This window comes from Mustelus asterias, chromosome 20, assembly GCF_964213995.1.
Source record: "Mustelus asterias chromosome 20, sMusAst1.hap1.1, whole genome shotgun sequence".
NCBI lineage: Eukaryota > Metazoa > Chordata > Chondrichthyes > Carcharhiniformes > Triakidae > Mustelus > Mustelus asterias.
Window position 1 is genome coordinate 64210186 of NC_135820.1, and position 24537 is coordinate 64234722.

The 24537-nt window shown below is 45.6% G+C and overlaps 1 protein-coding gene across 2 annotated transcripts in view; it reads left to right on the forward strand.

The window, feature by feature from the left end:
- The first annotated feature begins 1467 nt into the window (after nucleotides 1-1467).
- Nucleotides 1468-24537, forward strand: part of LOC144508589 (proto-oncogene tyrosine-protein kinase Src-like) — a 192272-nt gene continuing 169202 nt past the window's right edge. Inside the window, exon 1 of one of the 2 annotated variants that reach the window (XM_078236707.1) lies at nucleotides 1468-1856. The gene's annotated coding sequence lies outside the window, so the exon portion shown is untranslated. The remainder of the gene's footprint in view (nucleotides 1857-24537) is intronic. The other variant, XM_078236708.1, reaches the window with a different exon arrangement.

A 24537-nucleotide genomic window follows, 5' to 3' on the forward strand; every position in this document is an offset into this window, starting at 1 on the left:
AGTCCCACTCCAGTGACTCGAGCACATAATCGAGGCTGGCAGTTCAGTGCAATACTGATGCATGGCCAGGGCTGGTGATTTTGGCTAGGATGTTCCAAAGATGGACTAGGATAGTCCAAAGAAGTGTAGGTTCGGTGGATTGGCCAATGCTAAATTGCTAAAAAAATTCAAGATGGTGCCGGAGCGAGGCGACTTTTTGCAAGCTGTGCCCAGCATACCCTCAAATTGTATCTTTTACTCTCGTTCTATGCTTCCTTCTCTATGAATGGTATGCTTTGTCTGTATAGCGTGTAATAAATAATACTTTTCACTGTATGCTAATACATGTGACAATAATAAATCAAATCAAATCAAATTGCCCCTTAGTGTCAGGGGAACTAGCATGGGTAAATGCACGGGGTTGTGGAGATAGGGCCTGGGTGGGATTGTGGTCGGTGCAGACTCGATGGGCCGAATGGCCTCCTTCTGCACTGTAGGGATTCTATGATTCTATGTGACAGTGAGACTCAGTCAGCCCTCTCCGAAGCTTGCAAAAAGACTCACAGCACAATTATGCAGGCAAAATATGTGTGTGTGTGTGTGTGTGTGTGTGTGGGGGGGGGGGGGGGGGGTGGTTCTTCTCATTGCCCTGGCCAATATTTATCAGTCACCCAATATTGCCAAAACAGATTATCTGCCTACGATCCAACTGATGTGGGAGTGTGCCGTGGGTGGATTGGCTGCTAAATCCCCTGCATTTCTTAAGTAATTGCTGTTCAAAAGCACTCCATTGCACTTTGGGAACATCCTGAGATGTTTTTTCAAGTTTATTTATTAGTGTCACGTTAATGAAGTTACTGTGCAAATCTCCTAGTTGCCACACTCCGGCACCTATTCGGGTACGCAGAGGGAGAATTTAGCTGGCAGATACACATTGATGAAACCAAAAGAGGCAGTGAGGGTGATAGGGCTATTTATTTACACATTGATGCAATGTGTTTTCAATGTGTCAATTGCTAATTCGGATGAGGAAAAAAATAACAAAATAGTGGGGGCAGCAGGAAGAAATTGTGACAAAAAAATTAAGGAATGAATAAGGGGGAAAGGAAAAGATAGCAAAGGGGGGAATTGGAAGAAATAAGAAGGGGACTGGTTTATTCGGATGGGGTATCAGCAAAAGATAACCAAAGCAATTGGGAGAATGTGATGGATGCAGGAACACAAAGAATACAAATGATACATTGTCCCTGCCTGGGCTTTAGGATCTGGCTATGAGGCTTTTTTACCATGTCCTGAATTCTAGTGGATTTCTCCTCAGCCACAAGTGGAGCTGTTCGCTTTAATTTCGAGGATCAAAAAGGTGGCTTCTGCTGTGAAGCGTTTCCGGAGCAACTCTCGCCACTTTGCTGCACCCACCCCGGATTGTCAGATTGACACCCACTGCTAAACTGGGGAGGAGGAGGAGGAGGAAGGAGGATGAGGGGGGAAAGGATTTAACACACACAAAAAAGAAAGAAACAGTTTCCAAGGTGGAGTGGTGACATGCCTTCGCACTGGTTCGACTTTTATATCCGCGGAAGCGCCTGAGGACAAATAAATCATCGCAAGTCCGGCTGCTAGTGCAGTCGGGGCGGTGGCGATCTTGTGGCTGGGCTGGCAGAGGAGGTTTGCTGCTTTCTTCACCGTTTGGAGGAGGTGTAGAAATATTCCAGCCCCCCTCCCCACTCCTGCCAGGGGCAGATGGAGTCTGGTCTGTGAGCTCTTCCCCTCCCCACACATTTAATCTCCTGGGGTTTTTTTAATTCAATGATCGTTCCAGGCAGAGGTTTGGAAGGGGACACGTGTACGCAGCAGCAGCTTGGGGTCCGGAGGCGGAGGTAAGTGACCCATTGTGTGGTGGGGGGTGAAATTGATCAACTCTCTGTCTGAAATCCCCTCGCCATCAAAAATCCCACCCACTGAGACCAGCTTTTACCAGCCCCGTCACCTCTCAGCCTCTGAATCAATGTTTTATTTCCTTCTCTCTGCTCGACTTTGACTTAAACAATAGTAGAAAGAGAGAGAGAAAAAACCCTCCTTCATTTACTCCTTGTGGTCACTCTTTCCAACATCCCCACATCACTCTTTCCATCCAGCGATGTGAGATATACATTCTCCCCTCTCATTGTGTGCAGTTAAAGTTTAGTTTGCTTATTTTTAAACACTCTCTGCATCGGAATGTCGTTTGATTGTCAACGAAAAAGAAACTGGGGCTAACATTTCTTATTCTCTGGGTTTTATTTCTCGATTTCTCTATTAATCAGAAAGCCACTGATATCTCCCCCCCCCCTCCCCCTCCCCAGCATCTATGTGGTTAATAAAATCTGTTCACAAAGGTGAGGAAGGTTGAACCACAAAGAAGCCTTTCCTATCCGCATACAACATCAAACTTTCAGAAATCTTCGTTTGTTTGTTTTTAGTTCACGAGTATGATGAGGATATTTTGCAACATTGTAACACAGCCACTTGGATACAGCCCCAATTGTTACAGCCCAGTTGTGATGTCGACTTGCAATGGTTATTAGTGTTGCTAACAGAAGCATAAACAAGGGACCATAGATGCCCACGCACGCTGCAGCCGGCAGGTCGATGCAATGATCCGGGCTGATCGCGTTGAATTGACTGTATTTGGCGGTGCACATTCTGTCCAAAGCTCTGGCACTCCCCAAGTCTCCCAGCGCAACGGGCCAGTACACACAGGACGAAAGATAGTCGCAGCCCACCTCACTGATTCCATACTTGTACATGATTCACACCCCACAACTGCAGCAAAGAGGGGAGGGGAGCGGGGAATGCTCGTGTAAACAATTCTAGATAGCCACTTCTCTGAAGGTTCGTCATCCTGTGAGGGGGCAGGCAATATTTCTGCTCGCTTTTGAAGTGGTGTCTGTGGATGAAGCTTTGCTGCTTGCAAACTCACATTTGCTCAGTCCGACTGAATGTGGAACCATTGGTAGGTTTTCAGCCGGGGGTTCCTGCAATGTTCTATCCATGTTATCATTTTTTTAAAAATGCATTTGTTGTCGTGTTATTTTTGTGCTGTCTGTAACAAACACCCTTTCAAGTCATGTCACTTCTTTCTTTTGGGTAGTTCTGATTGTTATTGGGAAATATCAAGAGAAAAACGTTGATACGTTTTGTGTGTACATTCCTGATAAACTGAGCGCACACGGTATTTTTAACCGAGTTTTGATAATCAGTAAAAGAAAACCTTCCATTTAAATCGTGCTTTATATGACCACTGGACGTCTAAACATGCTTTCCAGCCAATACATTACTGTTGAAGTGTTGTCCCTGTTGTAACTCCAATAAAAGCAATGTGGTCATGACCAGATAGTCTGTTTTTGTGGTGTAGATAGTGGGGGGAGGGGGATAATTATTGTCCAGGACACCAGGGATAAACTCTTAAAAATGATGCCATGGGACCCTTTAGCATTCACCTGAGCAGGCAGATGGGACCTTGAAACCCATCTGGAAGAATTGGTTCCCTTGCCTTCGGACTGCTTTGCTAGACGTTGGATTAGGGGGATTACAGGGTGGCACAGTGGTTAGCACTGCTGCCTCACAGCGCCAGGGACCCGGGTTTGATTCCTGGCTGGGGTCACTGTCTGGAGTCTGCATGTTCTCTCTGTGGCTGCGTGGGTTTCCTCTGGGTGCTCCAGTTTCCTCCCACACTCCAAAGATGTGCAGGTTAGGTGGATTGGCCATGCTAAATTCTCCCTCAGTGTACCTGAGCAGGCGCGAGAGTGTGGTGACTCGGGGATTCTCACAGTAACTTCATTGCAGTGTTAATGTAAGCCTATTTGTTACTAATAAATAAATAGCGGAATAAATGCCTGGGATTGCAGGAATAGGATGGGGGGTGGGCCTGGGTAGGATGCTTTGGCGGAAAGTATCAGTGCAGACTCAATGGGCCGAATGGGTTCATTCTGCACTGTAGGAATTATATGAGAATGGTGAAGCAATACTGAAGTATTTGTTATACTATGGCATCAGTTACATGAAGCACTGATCGTTAATGTTTACTATGGAGCATTGAGTTTAAAAATTGCACGTTGCAGCTTTATAGAACCTTAGTTAGGCTGCACTTGGAACATAGTGTTCAATTCTGGTCGCCACACTACCAGAAGGATGTGGAGGCTTTGGAGAGGGTACCGCAAAGATTTACCAAGATGTTGCCTGGTATGGAGGGCATTAGCTATGAGGGGAGGTTGGAGAAACTTAATTTGTTCTCACTGGAACGACGGAGGTTGAGGGGAGACCTGATAGAAGTCTACAAGATTATGAGGGGCATGGACAGAGTGGATAGTCAGAAACTTTTTCCCAGGTGGAAGAGTCAATTACTAGGGGGCATAGGTTTAAGGTGTGAGGGGCAAGGTTTAAAGAAGGTGTACGAGGCAAGTTTTTTACACAGAGGGTGGTGGGTGCCTGGAGCTCGCTGCTGGGAGAGATAGTGGGAGCAGATATGATAGTGAGTTTTAAGGGCGTCTGGACAAATACGTGAATAGGATGGGAATAGAGGGATATGGGCTTGGGAAGGGTAAGGGGTTTTAGTTCAGTCAAGCAGCTTGGAGGGCTGATGGGCCTGTTCCTGTGCTGTAATTTCCTTTGTTCTTTGATGTATCTTTGATTCGCATGCAGCTTTGGGCACCTTTTCAAGAACTACTAGAGTCAAAAGTTGCAATTCAGCGACAAAAAATCCCCCCCCCCCCCACCACTTTCCTTTTACTTCACCAATTTCAGAATGAAGTATTATAAGTTACACTGAGATTTCATTTTGAAAATCTTGTTTGAAAAATTAGAGATGTTATTTCCATTGGGGAAGTTAATAGTTTAAATGCAATTTCAAAAGAGGAACCAATATTACCAGAAACTTAATAATGTACATTTATAGCTGCTTGGAATACACCGGTCAACCAGTGTTTGATTCCCCTGCCCCCTCCACCATAACTTATTTTAGAACAACTGTCACTAAATTCTCATTTGGAACAGGTTCTGAAGTAACTTGACTTGACATGCAACTAGGTGTGAGTTGCATTAATAGCTGGCACTTATTTATCATATCATGTAGGACAGTCTGCCACACTACAACTTTCACACCTAATTGCATCTATAGCGCACGGTGGCACAGTGGTTAGCATTGCTGCCTCACAACGCTAGGGACCTGGATTCGATTCCCGGCTTGGGTCACTGTGTCTGTGGAGTTTGCACGTTCTCCCTGTGTCTATGTGGGTTTCCTCCGGGTGCTCTGGTTTCCTCTCACAGTAGATCATAGATCATAGAACCCTACTGTGCAGAAAGAGGCCATTCGGCTCATCGAGTTTGCACCGACCACAATCCCACCCAGGCCCTACCCCCATATCCCTACATATTTTACCCGCTAATCCCTCTAACCTACTCATCTCAGGACACTAAGGGGCAATTTTAGCACGGCCAATCAACCTAACCCGCACATCTTTGGACTGTGGGAGGAAACCGGAGCACCCGGAGGAAACCCACGCAGACACGAGGAGAATGTGCAAACTCCACACAGACAGTGACCCGAGCCAGGAATCGAACCCAGGTCCCTGGAGCTGTGAAGCAGCAGTGCTAACCACTGTGCTACCGTGCCGCTGGTAGAGGTCCGAAAGAGGTACTGGTTAGGTGCATTAGCCATGCTAAATTCTCCCTCGATGTACCCGAACAAGCGCCGGAGTGTGGCGACTAGGGGATTTTCACAGTAACCTCATTGCAGTGTTAATGTAAGCCTACTTGTGACTAATAAATATACTTTACTTAATTGTGTCTTAAACATTAATAGAAAAGCAAGTGACATGTCTAATGGTATAAGCGACACTGAGTGTCAATAATATGAAGCGTTAATCGCTAATGTTCACTATGGATGTACCTTTGGACAGTGATAAACTGGAAAAAGTGTGGCATGTGGTTCTGATCAACACTATGCGAAATGTATTTGATCCCTGTCGGAATAATGAATGAAACAAAAACAGAAACTGCTGGAGAAACTCAGCAGGTCTGACAGCATCTGTGGAGAGAGAATAGAGCCAACGTTTCAAAGCTGACAAAGGGTCATCCAGACTCAATCTTGGCTGCATTCTCACTCCACAGATGCTGTCAGACCTGCTGAGTTTCTCCAGCATTTTCTGTTTTTGTTTCAGATTCCAGCATTCACAGTAATTTGCCTTAATATTTGAATAATGAATTTATTTTGCTGGCATAGCCCACTTGGGCTCAGTCTTGCTGCTGCAGGTTCTGCGTGATACTCAGACTAAAGGATTCATATTGGTAAACAAGAGAATTATCTGGTATGGCCTTTGTTGATAATATAAAATGTACACATTGTTGATTTTGAAGTGGTTATCTTGTATTCCTTCCCACCTACAAATACTCGTTGTAGGACATTGTGTTTGGTTTTGTTTTCCCTTGATGGGAAAGCCGTGTTTTTGTTGATAAGTACGATGTTATCTGGTGAAACATAAATATCTTTTTAGAAGTGTTGAGGTGAGACCTCTGTTTCAAAGTAGTGAGATTCCTAAATTCCGTTCTCTTAATTCCACCAATATCCTACCTTGGTTCATCCACCTAAGGGCAGCACAGTGCCAGGGGCCCGGGTTCAATTCTGGCCTCGGTTCACCGTCTGTGTGGAATTTGCACGTTCTCCCCGTGTCTGCGTGGGGTTCCTCTGAGTGGCTCTGATGAAGGATCATCTAGACTTTCAACGTTAGCTCTATTCTCTCCCCACAGATGCTGTCAGACCTGCTGAGATTTTCCAGCATTTTCTGTCTTTGTTTCAGATTCCAGCATCCGCAGTATTTTGCTTTTAACCCAGGAAACAATGTGTGACTTTGATTTGATTTATTATTGTCACATGTATGGTATACAGTGAAAAGTATTGATTCTTGCGCACAATACACACAAAGCATACCGTTCATAGATAAGAGAAAGAGAGAGTGCAGAATGTAGTGTTACAGTCATAGCTAGGGTGTAGAGAAAGATCAACTTAGTGCGAGGTAGGTCCACTCAAAAGTCTAATGGCAGCAGGGAAGAAGCTGCTCTTGAGTTGGTTGGTACATGTCCTCAGACTTTTGTATCCTCTTTCCCGACGGGGGAAGGTGGAACAGAGAATATCCGGTGTGCGTGGGGTCCTTAATTATGCTGGCTGTTTTTCCGAGGCTGTGGGAAATGTAGACAGTGTCAATGGGTGAGAGGCTGATGAGAGTGATGGACTGGGCTTTGTAGTTCCTTGCAGTCTTGGATAGAGCAGTAGCCATACCAAGCTGTGATACAACCAGAAAGAATGCTTTCTATGGAGCATCTGTAAATGTTGGTAAGAGTCATGGCTGACATTCCAAATTTCCTTTGTCTTCTGAGAAAGTAGAAGTGTTAGTGGGCTTTCTTAACTATAGTGTCAGCATGGGAGGACCAGGACAGGTTGTTGGTGATCTGGACACCTAAAAACTTGAAGCTCTCGACTCTTTCTACTTCATCCCCATTGATGTAGACAGGGGCATGTTCTCCTTTACGCTTCCTGAAATCGATGACAATCTCCTTCGTTTTGTTGACATTGAGGGAAGGATTATTGTCATTGCACCAGTTCACCAGATTCTCTATCTCATTCCTGTACTCTGTCTCGTCATTGTTTGAGATCCGACCCACTACGGTGGTGTAGTCAGCAAACTTGAAAATCAAGTTGGAGGGGAATTTGGCCACACAAGTCATAGGTGTATAAGAAGTATAGTAAGGGGCTGAGGACACAGCCTTGTGGGGCACCGGTGTTGTGGATGATCATGGAGGAGGTGTTGTTGCCTATCCTTACTGATTGCGGTCTGTGGATTAGGACGTTCAGATCCAGTCACGGAGGGAGGAGCCAAGGCCCAGGCCACGGAGTTTGGAGGTTGATTTCGTAGGAATAATGGTGTTGAAGGCTGAGCTGTAGTCGATAAATAGGAGTCTGACATAGGTGTCTTTGTTATCAAGTGTTCCAGGGTTGAGTGCAGGGCCAGGGAGATGGCGTCTGCTGTGGACCTGGATGTGGTGAGCAATAGGGGCGGCACGGTAGCACAGTGGTTAGCACTGCTGCTTCACAGCTCCAGGGTCCCGGGTTCGATTCCCGGCTCGGGTCACTGTCTGTGTGGAGTTTGCACATTCTCCTCGTGTCTGCATGGGTTTCCTCCGGGTGCTCCGGTTTCCTCCCACAGTCCAAAGATGTGCGGGTTAGGTTGATTGGCCAGGTTAAAAATTGCCCCTTAGTGTCCTGGGATGCGTGGGTTAGAGGGATTAGCGGGTAAAATATGTGGGGGTAGGGCCTGGGTGGGATTGTGGTCGGTGCAGACTCGATGGGCCGAATGGCCTTCTTCTGCACTGTAGGGTTTCTATGATTTCTATGAATATAATGATGAGGGGAGGGGAGGGGGGGGGGGAATTGAAGAAATGATTCATCCCTGATCATATTTATATGTCTTTGAAATTCTTAAATCCTTACTGACAAACGTCCAATGAGCATTTCAGAGCAGAACTTGTTGATTGCTGTGTGGTTGCGCACAGCCATTTCGTTGTATAACAAATGTTGTATGTTGTTTGCCCACATCCCAATACATTTCTGGACAATGAAATCTCTGAGTAATATCCCATTGAATAATTCTAGTCCAAAGCACTGACACAAAACATGTTCTCTGAAGATTTCCTTTGCCATTCCTTTTTGTATTGCAATTCACATGTCCATTGAAGCCAATCTTCCAAGTAAGAAGTCAGGTATTCCAGGTCTGTAGTTGTTTTCCTTACTGCTGCACTCTACCTGATGGATAGACCTTTTAAGCTTGACAAGTTGCTGTGTGTTGCTGTGCACGTGATAATTTAGTAACATTACTGCGCTGTGCACAAATTTGTATCCTGGAGCCATGGTTGCATAACCTGGAATTACTAATTCCCTTATGTTTATGTAGTGCAACTTAGTTGGTATGCGTTCTGTCATTCCTGTTTTGAATAAATCTTGTGATTCTGCATAGCAATTGACAGCCTTGGATGCAGGTCTGAAATTGCTGAGACTTGCATTGCAGCATCAGGCACCGAGCAAGTAGCTTCAATGCCATGTTTACCTACACAACAACAGTAAGTAATAGGATGCGAAGTACATTGGGATGTCCTAAGGATATGACAAAGCGCAATAATAGTGCGACTCCGGTTTCTTTTTCATTTTTCTTTCCCACGTCAGTTGCAGTGTGCATTCAGAACTTTAAATGGCAATGAGAATTGTGGAGCCCTGAAACACAAATTTGTGCCAACGCATGCCAGGCTGCGTAATCATCCACAGAGGGGAGGGGAAGAGACGTGACCTATGTGAGTCTTTTAATTGTACAGCAGCATTAATGACAACCTAGACTAGCTTATCTCCTGGAAACACAACTGCAGTGGCGGGGGGGGGGGGGGGGGGGCGGGGGGGGGGGGGGGGGGGGAGGGGGGAGCTTGCAAAAGGGGTGGAGAGAAGAACTGATTCCCTGTTTGTAGCGTAACATTTACCCGACATTTTGAGCAAAAGATCATAAAATAGGGACAGGAAAATAAATTAAAATGAGAGGAGAGGCATAACGTGCGTCCGACTGAAGGACTTGTATGCTGAACTGGCAGCACAATGACTGGGTTCAATCAATAATTTCCACCGTCTAGGCTAAAAGTCTGATGAGTGCAAGCTTTGGATTGCATTTGACATTCTTCCCCAGTTAAATGGGTCTCTTGTTTTCTATTTTCCCCTGTGAACAAAAAAAGAGAGGCATTTGCAGCTAATGTCCAGACAGTGAAATATCAAAGAATGCAGTCGACAACCATATATTTTGCACTGTGGCAATGAGACAGCCTTTCAAAATGAAATAACAAGATATTTGTGTCGTGCATCTTTTATCATCTGATGGCATCATCCAACAGTAACTCTGGCTGGCATTTCCACACACGGAACCTCACCTTTTTTGGTTAACCATTCAGACTTCGAATGTTATTAATTTCAACTTTAGAGGGAGATGGGGGGAACTGCACTTTGGTATTTTAAAAAAATATATTATCTGTCAAGCTGTGTAATATCCTTTTGTAAAAGAGCTTTCTGTTTAGTTTTGAATGTTCAAGAAGCAACCAAGTAGATCTTAACCTACTGAGTCAAATTTATTTGACCACTAAACAGCAGTTAAAATCTCGATATTTAATACTATTAAATTCTTACCAATTACTTCATTGCAAAAAGCTCAGGAAAAGGTTTAAAGTTATATGTAAAGCAGTTTTAAAAATCTATTTAGTGATATAGGTGATAGTTGGGACCATGCAATGATCCAATTTGATCACCTTCAGTGATGTCCAACTTGTTTGAGTGAGTGAGATGCTCTTTTGGAGAGTTGGTGCAGACTCAATGGGCCGAATGGCCTCCTTCTGCATTGTGGGGATTCTATGATGTACTCCGCCTGCATTCCCCATCATCTTTAGATGTCGGTTTTCAGACAATTTTTGGATTCACTCCATGTGACGTTAAGAATGGCTGAATGCATTGGATACTGCAAAGGCTCTAGCCCCTACCTAATACAATGCTGGCTGGTGTATTGAAAACTTGTGCCCCCAAACTCACCTTGCTGTTAGCTGGGGTATTCCAGCTACACCACAGGCAACAGCCTGACAATGTGGAAAATTACCCAAATATGTCCAGTCCACAAAATAGAAGGACAAATCCCATCGACCAGTTATCACCTCGTCAGTCTCCTCAATCATCAGCAAAGCTATGGAAGTTGTCATTGACAGTGCTATCAAGCGCCACTTACTCAGCAACAATCTGCTTACCAATGTTCAGTTTGGATTCTGCAAGAGCCACTCAGCTACTGACTTCATCCAGCCTTGGTCCAAACATGGACAAGAAAGCGGAATTGCAAAGGTGTGTGCCTGCTCTTGACAAAAGCAAACTCTTCATTGGTTGGAGTCATCCCTAGCACAAGGGAAGATGGCTATTGTTGTTGGAAGACCAATCATTTCAGCCCCAGGAAATTCCTGCAGGATAGTGTCCTAGGCCCAACCATCTTCAAGCTGCTTCATCAGTCACCCTATCTTATAATAAGGTCAGAAATGGGGGATCTTCGGCGATAATTCCATTGTATTCCAAATATCTGCAACTCCGCTGCTAACGAAGATCTTTGCCAGGGTTCCTTCAGCAACACCATCCAGACCTGTGACTTCTACTCGCTATAAGGACAAGGGCCAAGGCTGCATTGGAACTCTACACGCAAACTCCTCTCCAAGTCACACGCCATCCTGACACGGGACTATGTCACTACTCCTTCACTAATCTGGGTCAAAATCCTGGTTACCCTCCTTCCTAACAGCACTGTAGGTGCACTTATAGGACTACAGCAGTTCAAGAAACTGACTCACTACCACCTTCTTGAGGGCAATTAGTGTTGGGTAGCAAATGCTGGCCTTGCCAGCAATGCCCACATTCCATAAACAAAACATTAAGATGCCGATTTTCTAATTGGTGTTCTGATCAAATTATTGTTACAGATGATTCCGCGGACATTGGAATATCCAACATTTTATTTTTCTGAACAAGTTGCCATGGATAGAATGAGAACACTTGAAATTAATAAACAGAATTCAACTATAATATATGCAATTTCCTTTTGGAATAGGACTGGGATGAGGAGGAATTTCTTCACTTGAGGGGTCTCTGCCCCAGAGGGCTGTGCAAGCTCAGTTGTTGAATATGTTCAAGGCTGAGTTTGATAGATTCCTACTTTTTAAAAACATCAAGGGAAAGTGCAGTGAAATGGTGTTGAAACTGGAGATCAGCCATGATCTCATTGAGTGCCAGACCACTCTCAAAGGGCTGAATGGCCTACTGCTATCTCTGATTACTGGTATAACTTGTTTTTGTTTGCATATGTTTGAATGGTGATTTCTAGGTTATCATGTTCTAAGTAGTACTTGTGAATTATTGAAAGTAGACAATGTAAATGGAAGCATCAAAGATCCTTCTCTTATTGTTTCATAGAATCCCTACAGTGCAGAAGGAGGCCATTCAGCCCATCGAGTCTGCACCGACAACAATCCCACCCAGGCCCTGTCCCCATAGCCCCACATATTTAGTCCAGTAATCCCTCTAACCTACGCATCCCGGGCCACTAAGGGGCAATTTAGCATGGCCAATCAATCTAACCCGCACATCTTTGGACTGTGAGAGGAAACCGGAGCACGCGGAGGAAACCCACGCAGACACGGGGAGAATGTGCAAACTCCACACAGACAGTGACCTAAGCCGGGAATCGAACCCAGGTCCCTGGAGCTGTGAGGCATCAGTGCTAACCATTATGCCACATTGCTCCCCTTTGAGGCAGCTGTGCTCGGAATGTCCAAATGAAACCTTATTATACAGTGGAAAGCATTTGGATTGAAAGTCTGTAGCTGTTCTTGTATTAGTCTCTGGAGAAGACTCGAATACAACATTTGGTTGCTTTTAAATAACATCCAAGCATTCATTTGGCACCTTTAAATATGGGAAAAAATGACAAAACCCTTGAGGCATAATCAACAAGTGGGCAATTTGGGATGTCCCGAACGCATTAAGGACAATTTTTGTATCATCACTATTTTAATTTAGGAAAGGAGACAGTTATTTTCTGCGCAGGGAGATCATGAAGAGGTTTTGCTCCCATGTTCTTTGTACAACACAATGGGGCAGCAGGGTGGCACAGTGGTTAGCATTGCTGCCTCTCGGCACCAGGGACCCGGGTTCAATTCCGGCCTTGGGTCTTAGTCTGTGCAATGTCTGCACGTCCTCCCGTGACGGTGTGGGTTTCCTCCGGATGCTCCGGTTTCCTTCCACAGTCCCAAAGACGTGCTGGTTAGGTGCATTTGGCCATGCTAAATTCTCCCTCTCTGTACCCGAACAGGCGCCACAGCATGGCGACTGGGGTAACTTCATTGCAGTGTTAATGTAAGCCTATTTGTGACACTAATAAATAAACTTTAAACAATGCAGACATGATGTCTTTTACATTTTCCTGAGAGAGCAGTAGTGGCCACGGTTTAACTTCTTGACTGAAAGGTGACCCCCTCCAACAATAGCTAGTCTGAAGTGACACCATCATAAACTTAACATTTTAGTCTATCGCTCCAGTTATATAGAAATCCTGAGTGAAGCTGAACCCCAATCTAAAAGTTACAATTTCTCTATTCATTCTCAATGCATTCATTCTTGATTCAGTTTACAATTCTAGCAAATAGAGCCTGGTTAAGTTCCACGTGAGCTTTCTTTCTGGGCTGCAGGAAAAACATGCTGTAAAATACTAGTGATCAACAGATCTCAATGTTTGATCTGAACATCTATTCTCCCTGTGGTGCCAGCCTGGGTTATGTGCTCTGAATTCACAATCTTATGCCCCAAATATACCACATTTTTGGAATTTTGGCTGATGGTTTTGTAACATTTTATATATTGGCTTTTAAATTAATTTATGGGATGTGGGTGTCACTGGCTAAGCCAGCATTTATTGCCTATTCCTAGTTGCCCTCGAGAAGATGGTGGTGAGCTGAATTCTTGAACCACTGCAGTCCCTGAGGTGTGCGGACACCCACTGTGCTGTTAGGATTAGAGTTCCAAGATATTGACCCAGTGACCGTGAAGGAACAAACATCTATCTCCAAGTCAGGATAGTGGGCGACTTGGAGGGGAACTTCCAGATGGTGATGTTCCGAAGTATCTTGTCCTAGATGGAAGTGGTCGTGGGTTCGGAAGGTGCTGCCTAAGAAACCTTGGTGAGGTCCTGCAGTGCATCTTGTAGATGGTGCACACTGCTGCCACTGTTTGTCAGTGGAGGAGGGAGTGAATGTTTGTGGAAGGGATACTAATCAAGTGGGGCTGCTTCGTCCTGGATGGTGTTGAGCTTCCTAAGTGATGTTAGAGCTGCACTCATCCAGGCAAATGGAGAGTATTCCATCACACTCCTGACTTGGGCCTCGTGGATGGTGAACAGACTTTGGGAAGTCAGGAGGTCAGTTACTCATCACATGATTCCTAGCCTCTGACCTACTCTTGTATTTATTTATTACATCATTTATATGGCTCGTCCAGTTCAGTTATGGTAACCCCCCCACCCCCAGGACATTGTAGAGATGTAACTTCTCTTTTGGCTGCCCCAGTAGTTTGTGCTGTGGCCATAATTCCAGAGACAAGAATGGGAAGGGAAGAAAAATCCCCATTTTAAAACAGATTTTTATCCTGCTATGAATACAATGGGGCTACTGGAGCTCGGCATTTCTTAAATGATCTGAAGCAGAAGTGATTTGCTGGTGGAAGTGCTGTAACCTCAAAGACTGAAATTCTTTGAACTTCTGCCAGGGAGTTGAGGGTCTATGATAATTATCGGAAGTGCTTTAGGAGAGAAAATCTGCTGGGTTACACACACCATACTGAGATGAGATCGAGTTAATACTGCGCTGAATTCTACTGTTGGAATAGAAAATCAGTTTTAAAAAATTAAGCCTGATCCCCATTTTTTTTTTTGTATTGTAATCTCCTCTTTTACCACAGTTGATACGTGACTGAAGAGTGTAAAACCACCAACTTTTACCTTTTGAGATTTTTAAAGAAACTCTTGTTTTTTTGTTCCATTGCCTAAAGATCAAGAGGCAAGTTGTTTCTGTAGATGAGACAGCACAGCACTGAGCAGTCATAGGCTACAGATTGTAGAATAAATGTTCAGGTGGGATCTGTTTCTGTTTATTGTAGTATTTTATTTCATGTTCCTGTGGCTCCTGTGAAAGAAAGGTTATGTGGAATGTAGCCAGACGCTTATTGCTGGAATCTTAAATTGAATGTCTAACCCCTTTGTCAAGAAATGGTGATATTTTAAATTGGGGTTCTGTTTCTGTCAAGATTTCTATGTAACTGGAGCAAATGTTTAGATTGATTTTACTTCAGACTTGCTGTTGTTTTCAATCCTACTCCAGCTTTGTGTAACTTTTATCACTTTCAGCTTGATTGCAGAGTGTTCTATATTTTGATATACATTCAACGGATCCTGTCTACTGCATTCCCCTTTGTCGCTTTTTAATATACTGGATCTTCATGACCAGCATGTTGAGATGAAAAAAATGTTGCAAAAGATGTTTGACGCTTTTAAAATAAATTTCTACAATGTCAATTTTTTAATGTTACTTTACAAAAGTGTTGCAATTGGAACAGATGAATTACTGCTTCAATCAGCTTGGCTGTTTTAATTTCCATTTGACCAAAACACATCCTTTTTCATTGTATTTTAATTTAGTTTCTATCATACTAAATATTAAAAGTCAAAACTGGGTGAAATTAGTTCATTTGAAATATTGCAGATAACCCATGTTTCGGTGAACCATGACAGGTTTCCAATCCAGGCAATTAATTTCTTTTAGAAGGAATGAATCGGGCTTGCAATAATTTATTGGCTTTCTTTGGATCTGGAGTATATAGATTTTAATAACAATTAAAGACTCCGCAAGGTGGGATTTTATGGCTTCGCTTGTCCGGAAACCGGAAAATCCTGCCCGAGGTCAACGGACCTAACCACGCTCTGCCCCTCGCCCTCATCGATTCCCGTGGTGAGCGGGGCGACCAAATTCCAGCCGATATCATCTTAACCCTCCGGATAAACATTGCATATTAGTAAATGAGGTAGAGTTTCTGCTTTGGGCCCATTCGGAAGAATGGGTAAAAATTACACCCAAGATTATGTTGATTTTTAAAAAAAATTTTCTCCACTTAAGGTTTTCTTGAATGTGTTTGCATGGAGTGGCACAGTGGCCCAGTGATTAACACTGCTGCCGCATAGCGCCAGGGACCCAGGTTCGGTTCCTGACCTCGGCTCACTGTCTGTGTGGAGTTTGCACATCCCCCCCATGCCTGCGTGGGTTTCCTCCCACACTTCAAAGATGTGCGGGTTAGGTGGATTGACCATGCTGAATTGCCCCTTAGTGTCAGGGGGACTAGCTAGGGTAAATGCATGGGGTTATGGTGATAGGGTCTGGATGGGATTGTGGTTGATGCAGACTCCATGGGCCAAATGGCCACCTTCTGTACTGTAGGTATCTACGATATCACTAGACGCAAATTTTGTCATGAACCATTACAATCGGGCATTGTTGTAAATTTTGTCAAAGACCTCAATTTTGAAATATATTCCTTTATGTTTAAGAGTGATAACTAGTTTGATTAATACAACTAAAGATGGACTTATCCACTACCACCCCCCGCAATGATTTATGAGGAAAAGTTGGAGAGATTAGATTTGTATCCACTGGAGTTTAGAAGAGTAAGAGGCGACTCGATCGAAACTTTTTAAGACTCTGAGGGGTATTGACAGGCTGGATGTGGAGCTGGTGTTTCCTCTTGTTAGTCTAGAATGAGTGGTCACTTTTTAAAAATAAGGGGTTGCTCATTTAAGACAGATGAGGAGAGCTAGATCGATTCCTGATTAACAAGGGGGTGAAAGGTTATCAGGCAGGGATGTGGGGTTGATCAGATCGGCCATGGATTGTATTGAATGGTGGAGCAGGCACGAGGGGCCGAGTGGCCTAACCTTGTTCCTCAGATCATCAAAGGGCCTGAACGTTTCCCTTATTAACCACTCCCACTCTAGGCATTTACAGAATATTTTGGGATTCTACGCAATGCAGTATACAAGCCCCCCTTCCTTCAAGCCCCCTTGTTCATTACTCCACACAAAAAAGGACTAACATGGGTGGCACAGTGGTTAGCACAGCTGCCTCACAGCGCCAGGGACCCTGGGTTCAATTCCGGCCTCGGGTCACTGGCTGTGTGGAGTTTGCACATTCTCCCCGTGTCTGTGTGGGTTTCCTCCGGGTGCTCCGGTTTTCTCCCACAGTCTAAAGATGCGCAGGTTAGGTTGATTGGCCATGCTAAATTACCCCTCATGTCAGGGATTAGCAGGGTAAATGTGTGGGTTTATGGGAATAGGGCCTGGGTGGGATTGTGGTTGGTGCAGACTCGATGGGCCAAATAGTCTCCTTCTGCACTGTAGGGATTCTATGATTCTAAAAATGGAAATGCTCCAGAGAACAGGAAAACAACAAGCCACAATATAAGGGCAAGGCATCACAAGGGGCAACAAGGTTTGGACGTGAGCCGAACGATAAGTGGCAGCAGAGCAAGTAGAAAAGGGGACATGTCCTCTCTCTGTCTGACCCCAAAAACCTGCTCCTAATTTATATGTTCGTAACAGAAACCCTTTTATCCATGGTGTCAATATGTTCGTCAACTGATTTTAAATGATTGAAAATAGTTTTAAAAGAATATACAGAAGCATTTCCTAGTTATATTTGGATTTAAGTAGTCAGTTTCTTGAATTAAACAAGGCAGTTATATTCAAAAGCCTTTTTAATGTTCCTATGTGAATGCTTGCGCTCAGAAGAATCAGCTTAAAGAACCTCTCTGAAGGGCTCCAAGTGAATACAACTTGTCGAAACTGCCAGTGGCAATTAATATATATCAAGGGGTGTGGCATGTTTTGTGGGCCTGGAAATTATGCCAAAATTGTCAGCATTTGCCATCATCACATGCTCGGTGTGAGATAAATACAAAATTGGGGGAATAAAATAATTGACTTTGATTTATTTTATTCATTAGTGTCACAAGTTGGCTTACATTAACACGGCAATGAAATTACCGTGAAAATCCTCTAGTCACCACACTCCGGCGCCTGTTCAGGTACGCTGAGGGAGAATTTATCAGGGCCAATGCACCTAACCAGCACGTCTTTCAGACAATGGGAGGAAACCGGAGCACCCGGAGGAAACCCATGCAGGAGGAGAACGTGCAAACTCCACATAGTGACCCAAGCCGGGAATCGAACCCAGGTCCCTGGCGCTGTGAGGCAGCCGTGTTAACCACTGTGCCACAGTGCTGCCCCTTTGCACCCAGTATTGATAGCAAGAACCCTCAGTTCAGGCTAACGCTGGCCAGACGAAGTTAAACAAAAAATCTTCTCTACCCAATGGCCGAACAAGGCGCCTTTATCCTTGCCTCAGATTTTCTCCCCCCCCCCCCCCCCACATACCAGTGTAAGATTTCTGCTTTCAGCACTAGCTGTACTTGGTGACTCTATCAGAATTATGAATGGTTTGTTCCGTGTGCCCACACCCTTGAGAAACTGGAACGAGATTGATAAAAGCTTGTTTCACATGATGCTGTGTGAATGAGATAGGTGGTGCGACACTATTTTGATAGGAACAGTTCCACAGTTTCGGTATCTATATTCCAACGGTAATTGAATTAGTGATTGCAAATGAAGCCACTTAAATATCCTGCTGAGCATTGTGCCAAATTATCAGTGTAGACATGAAGTCTGTGCAAGGCACAGGCTTCCTTTTTAATTGTGCCTCATTGAAGTGATTATTAAATGCTGCATGCTGATTAAGAAGAATAGTGAGAGTATTTGGCACAGACTTGTGCTTAATCGCTACTCTCCATACTTTGTGGATGTGGGCATCGCTGGCAACAAACAGCAATTATTGCCCATCTTTAACTGCCCTTGAGAAGGTGGCATTGAGGAGTCCTCTTTAACCATTGATGCCTGTGTGTGTGTGCGCGTGCGTGTGGACACTAGCGTTGCTGTTACGAAAGGAGTTCCAGGTTCATGACCCAGTGACGATACAAGGTGGAATTTTAGGCTTTTCCATGAGGCAGACTGAGAGGGGGCATGTAATTGGCGGCTGGAGTTGTGGGGGTGGGGGGTGCAGAATGGTGCTGGCTGGTGGCCCTTCAAACTCCTGCCTCTGCCCCAATTAAGTAAGGGGCGGGAAGGTTCGAGGACGGAATTCCTGCCCCGCCACCAATTGAGGCCCTTGGTGAACATTAATTGCTGACATCAGGGACTCAATCCATCATTGGTTTTCAACCAGTGGTGAGTGGGGGAACCTCCATGGTAGGAGTCTGAAAAGCGTGGGCTCTGAGGGAAGGGGCGGTAGTGCCTAGTTCAAAGGCACTTAGCTTTGGGTATAAGTTGCCCTGTTGTGAGCCAGAACCCCCCCCGCCAGCCTTATTGATACCCACCTTCTCTCCCGCTTGTGCAACCTGGGGCCTGGCTCCCCCACTGATCCTTGTTTTCTGGGTGTGTGCATTACTGACAGCAGCTACCGCTTGCACTGCCTGCCTGTGATTTGGCCCTGAGATCTCTGAGGTCTCAGACAGCCGCCCCTGGGCTCCTTGATCCTGGGCGAGGCCCCATTTACATGTCTGGCTGGCGCTTAATGTTTACCCCAGTCCAATGCCGGCATCTCCACATCATGGCGCTTAATATGACAGGTCTTTCTTAAAGGAGCAATGCAGGGTACTTGTTGGCTCTCGAGTGGGCCAATGAAAACCCTGTCCCCTACATTAACTATTACCCATAGTTTCAAGTCAAGGGGAACTTGAACTTGGTGGTGTGCACTGGGAGACTCCCCCTCCCTCCTGCCATGGGCACTGGGACCCCCCACATTGGCGACATGTTCCCCTACCCCCTCCCTGACATGAGATGTAGGTCTTGGGTTACTGGGGCCCTGCCAATGGGTCCCCCTTCGTAACCTCTGTCATGCCGCTCCTTCGTGGCCCATGACATGCCCTCCCCTTTTGTGCTCCAACCCTTCCTGACCCTCCTGCATAGTACCACCACCCCCCCCCCCCTTCCATCGTGGCTCCATTATCTTGGCCCCCCCCCCCCACACTCAGGCCCCACCTACTTGGTATGCCCTGGCACACTGGCAGTCCAACGCCGGCATCTCCACATCACACTGGCAGTGCCCAACTGGCAGCCAGGAGGACATTGCCAGTGTGCCAGATGGGCACTGCCCAGCCATGTCCCCGACCACCTGGGACTTCAGTGGCCTCCCAGCCCCCGGGCGTGGCCATCGTGCCTGGTTTCTGCTAGTGGGGACCAATAGTGATTCTTGCCGGCCTGAAGGTTGGAAGGCCCTGGGAGCGATCCGGTTTGCGCCATTGGAAAGGGACCGGGATGATTGCAAACTGTTTGGCGGCGGGCGCGAAACCAATTTTTAGGCCCACGTGCTATTTTCTGGGACCGATGTGATTTGGAAAATCGCTCCTATGGTCTGTGTTACTGATTTTAAAGTGATTATTGAAGAAGATACAAGGACGTGCCAATGCAAATGGTACAAAATTTCGAGTGGAGAGTGCAAACCGAGGGCTGTTTCCCATTCCAGGGTTTGTTTTAATATTCTTGAGTATTATTTCAAGCACGGTATTAAGTGAAAGTCATTCTTCTGAAACTCTTGGGGATTTCCAATTTTTATTTATGCTATATTTTATATGAAGAACTCGAAAGAGGAAATGGGCAAGTTGGAGTGATCAGACAGACTATTTATACAAATGCCTGGGTTTGATTCCCGGCTTAGGTCACTGTCTGTGTGGAGTTTGCACATTCTCCTCGTGTCTGCGTGGGTTTCCTCCGGGTGCTCCGGTTTTCTCCCGCAGTCCAAAGATGTGCGGGTTAGGTTGATTGGCCATGCTAAAATTGCCCCTTAGTGTCCTGGGATGTGTAGGTTAGAGGGATTAGTGGGTAAATATGTAGGGATATGGGGGTAGGGCCTGGGTGGGATTGTGGTCGGTGCAGACTCGATGGGCCAGATGGCCTCTTTCTGCACTGTAGGGTTTCTATGGTTTTAAGTTGCCCACATTTTCCACTTTGCTTCTTGTGGCAGTTGGTGGCACGATGGTTAGCACTGCTGTCTCACTGCGCCACGGACCCAAGTTCAATTCGCAGCTTGGGTCACTGTCTGTGTGGATACTGCACGTTCTCCCCGTGTCTGCATGGGTTTTCTCCGGGTGCCCCAGTTTCCTCCCACAGTCTGAAAGACGTGCTGGTTAAAGTAAAGCTTATTTATTAATCACAGGTAGGCTTACATTAACACTGCAATGAAGTTAATGTGAAAAGGTGCATTGGCTATGCTAAATTCTCCCTCAGTGTACCCAAACAGGCGCCGGAGGGTGGCAACTAGGGGATTTTCACGGTGGCTTCATTGCAGTGTTAATGTAAACCTACTTGTGCCACTAATAAAGAAGCTACAAAGAACAAAGAACAGTACAGCACAGGAAACAGGCCCTTCGGCCCTCCAAGCCTGTGCTGCTCCTTGGTCCAACTAGACCAATCGTTTGTATCCCTCCATTCCCAGGCTGCTCACGTGACTATCCAGGTAAGTCTTAAATGATGTCAGCGTGCCTGCCTCCACCACCCTACTTGGCAGCGCATTCCAGGCCCCCACCACCCTCTGTGTAAAAAAACGTCCCTCTGATATCTGAGTTATACTTCGCCCCTCTCACCTTGAGCCGGTGACCCCTCGTGATCGTCACCTCCGACCTGGGAAAAAGCTTCCCACTGTTCACCCTATCTGTACCCTTCATAATCTTGTACACCTCTATTAGATCTCCCCTCATTCTCCGTCTTTCCAAGGAGAACAACCCCAGTCTACCCAATCTCTCCTCATAGCTAAGACCCTCCATACCAGGCAACATCCTGGTAAACCTTCTCTGCACTCTCTCTAACGCCTCCACGTCCTTCTGGTAGTGCGGCGACCAGAACTGGACGCAGTACTCCAAATGTGGCCTAACCAGCGTTCTATACAGCTGCATCATCAGACTCCAGCTTTTATACTCTATACCCCGTCCTATAAAGGCAAGCATACCATATGCCTTCTTCACCACCTTCTCCACCTGTGTTGCTACCTTCAAGGATTTGTGGACTTGCACACCTAGGTCCCTCTGTGTTTCTATACTCCTGATGACTCTGCCATTTATTGTATAACTCCTCCCTACATTATTTCTTCCAAAATGCATCACTTCGCATTTATCCGGATTAAACTCCATCTGCCACCTCTCTGCCCAATTTTCCAGCCTATCTATATCCTGCTGTATTGCCCGACAATGCTCTTCGCTATCCGCAATTCCAGCCATCTTCGTGTCATCCGCAAACTTGCTGATTACACCAGTTACACCTTCTTCCAAATCATTTATATATGTCACAAATAGCAGAGGTCCCAGTACAGAGCCCTGCGGAACACCACTGGTCACAGACCTCCAGCCGGAAAAAGACCCTTCGACCACTACCCTCTGTCTCCTATGGCCAAGCCAGTTCTCCACCCATCTAGCCACTTCTCCTTGTATCCCATGAGCCTTAACCTTCTTAACCAACCTGCCATGTGGGACTTTGTCAAATGCCTTACTGAAATCCATATAGACGACATCCACGGCCCTTCCTTCATCAACCGTTTTTGTCACTTCCTCAAAAAACTCCACCAAATTTGTAAGGCACGACCTCCCTCTTACAAAACCATGCTGTCTGTCACTAATGAGATTGTTCCATTCTAAATGCACATACATCCTGTCTCTAAGAATCCTCTCCAACAACTTCCCTACCACGGACGTCAAGCTCACCGGCCTATAATTTCCCGGGTTATGAAGCCTTGTGTGTTGCCATGGAGCTGCATACAACAGAAAAACTTGTAATTCTTCTGGGTAAAGTGATGTACAGTAAATTGTCCCTCTCAGCAATACCACGCAGCATCAACGCCCAAAAGAAATTGGCAGCAACTTACTGCTGTGTTTTTGTTTGTTCTGCTTATTTCACAGGATATGTGCATTGCTGGCAAGGCCAGCATTTATTGTTTATTCTTAATTGCCTTCGAGAAGGTGGTGGTATGCGGTCTTCTCTTACTACTGCAGTCCATGTTGTGTAAGAACCCCCACAGTCCTCTGCCTTTCTAAAGTTATTACCTGATAACCAGCTGCTACAGAGCACACAGAAGTAATATGATCCCTCTCTCTGCTTCCTGCCTCTTGCTCCCCCCGCGCCCCCTAATTAATTGATTTCAAAACCATTGGGAGTCCTGCAGTATTTTCGGGTCGACAACTGTTTGTTGCTTTAGATCGCTGTGCTGCATTAACCATACGCGGTGTAGGTAAATTCCAGTCATTTGATTCTAAATCTGACAGCAAACACAAGCTGCACGGCTTACCATTTTGTTTTGGAGCCGATGCATTGTTTGTGTTTGGCAGCGCTGTGGAATTTGTACCATAATTCAAAAAGGGCAGACTCCCAAGCACTGGCAGCTGAGACATTGAGCTGCATTTTAAACTGGTGCTTGTTTAAGTTGGAGCTCGCCTACCGGCCCTTGTGTTTATGCTGTCAGATCTATCTCTCTTGTATCAGCAGCTCACTCACGCACCCACAAATAACTGAGTCCATAGGTCTTGCCCCTGCGTAAGTGAGCCAGATTTAGCAAGTTAAGTAAGAGTTTGCGCGTGGATGCTAATCGTTTGGAATCTGAGCTAAGTAAGTGCCAGCATAAAGGTGGCTTTTCAAGTGGAAATAGTTCAGGTCTGTCTGTCCATCCAAGAAAGAGTCATAGTCATAGAGTTTTACAGCGCAGAAAGAAGCCCTTCGGCCCATCTTGTCTGTGCTGGCCATCAAGCATCTATCTATTCTAATCCCATTTTCCAGCACTTGGTCTGCAGCCTTGGAGATATGGCACATGCCTGTCATGTATCAGAAGTGGTGTATTTGGAAATGTCACACTTTGTCACAAAGGCAAAGTATCTGTTACACTTTCACCTGCTTGGCTCAAATGTCTACTCCAGGGTTTTAAAATAGGTTTGAAATGAAAGAAGCTAGTTATTTCATTTAATTGCTTTTGGCCTTCATAAACCACAAGGGGATTATTTTTTGTTATTCATTCGTGGGACATGGGCGTCGCTGGCTGGCCAGCATTTATTGCCCATCGTTTGAGAAGGTGGTGGTGAGCTGCCGTCTTGAGTAATAGATACAACTGAGAGGCTTACTTGGCCATTTCAGTGGGCAGTTAAAAGTCAACCACATTGCTGAGGTTCTGGAGTCACATGTAGGCCAGACTAGGTAACGATGATAGATTTAGAATCATAGAATCCCTCCGGTGCAGAAGGAGGCCATTCGGCCCATCGAGTCTGCACCGACCACAATTCCACCCAGGCCCTATTCACGTAACCCCACATATTTACCCTGACACTAGGGTCAATTTACCCTGGCCCATCAACCTAACCCACACATCTTTGGACTGTGGGAGGAAACCGGAACACCTGGAGGAAACCCACGCAGACACGGGGAGAACATGCAAACTCTGCACAGACAGTGACCCAAGGCCGGAATTGAGCCTGGGTCCCTGGTGTTGTGAGGCAGCAGTGCTAACCACTGTGCTGCCACCTTTACCTTCCCTAAAGGGCATGAGAGAATCAGATGAGCTTTGCTGACAATCGACAGTAAAATTTTAGAATCCTTCCGGCTCAGAAGGAGGCCATTCAGCCCATCAAATCTGCACTGACCCTCCAATAGAGGATCTTACCCAGCCCCTATCCCCATAACCCCACATATTTACCCGCTAATTCCTCTAACCTACACATCTCGGGACACTAAGGGAGAATTTAGCTTGTCTAATCAACCTAACCTGCGCAACTTTGGACTGTGGGAGGAAACCGGA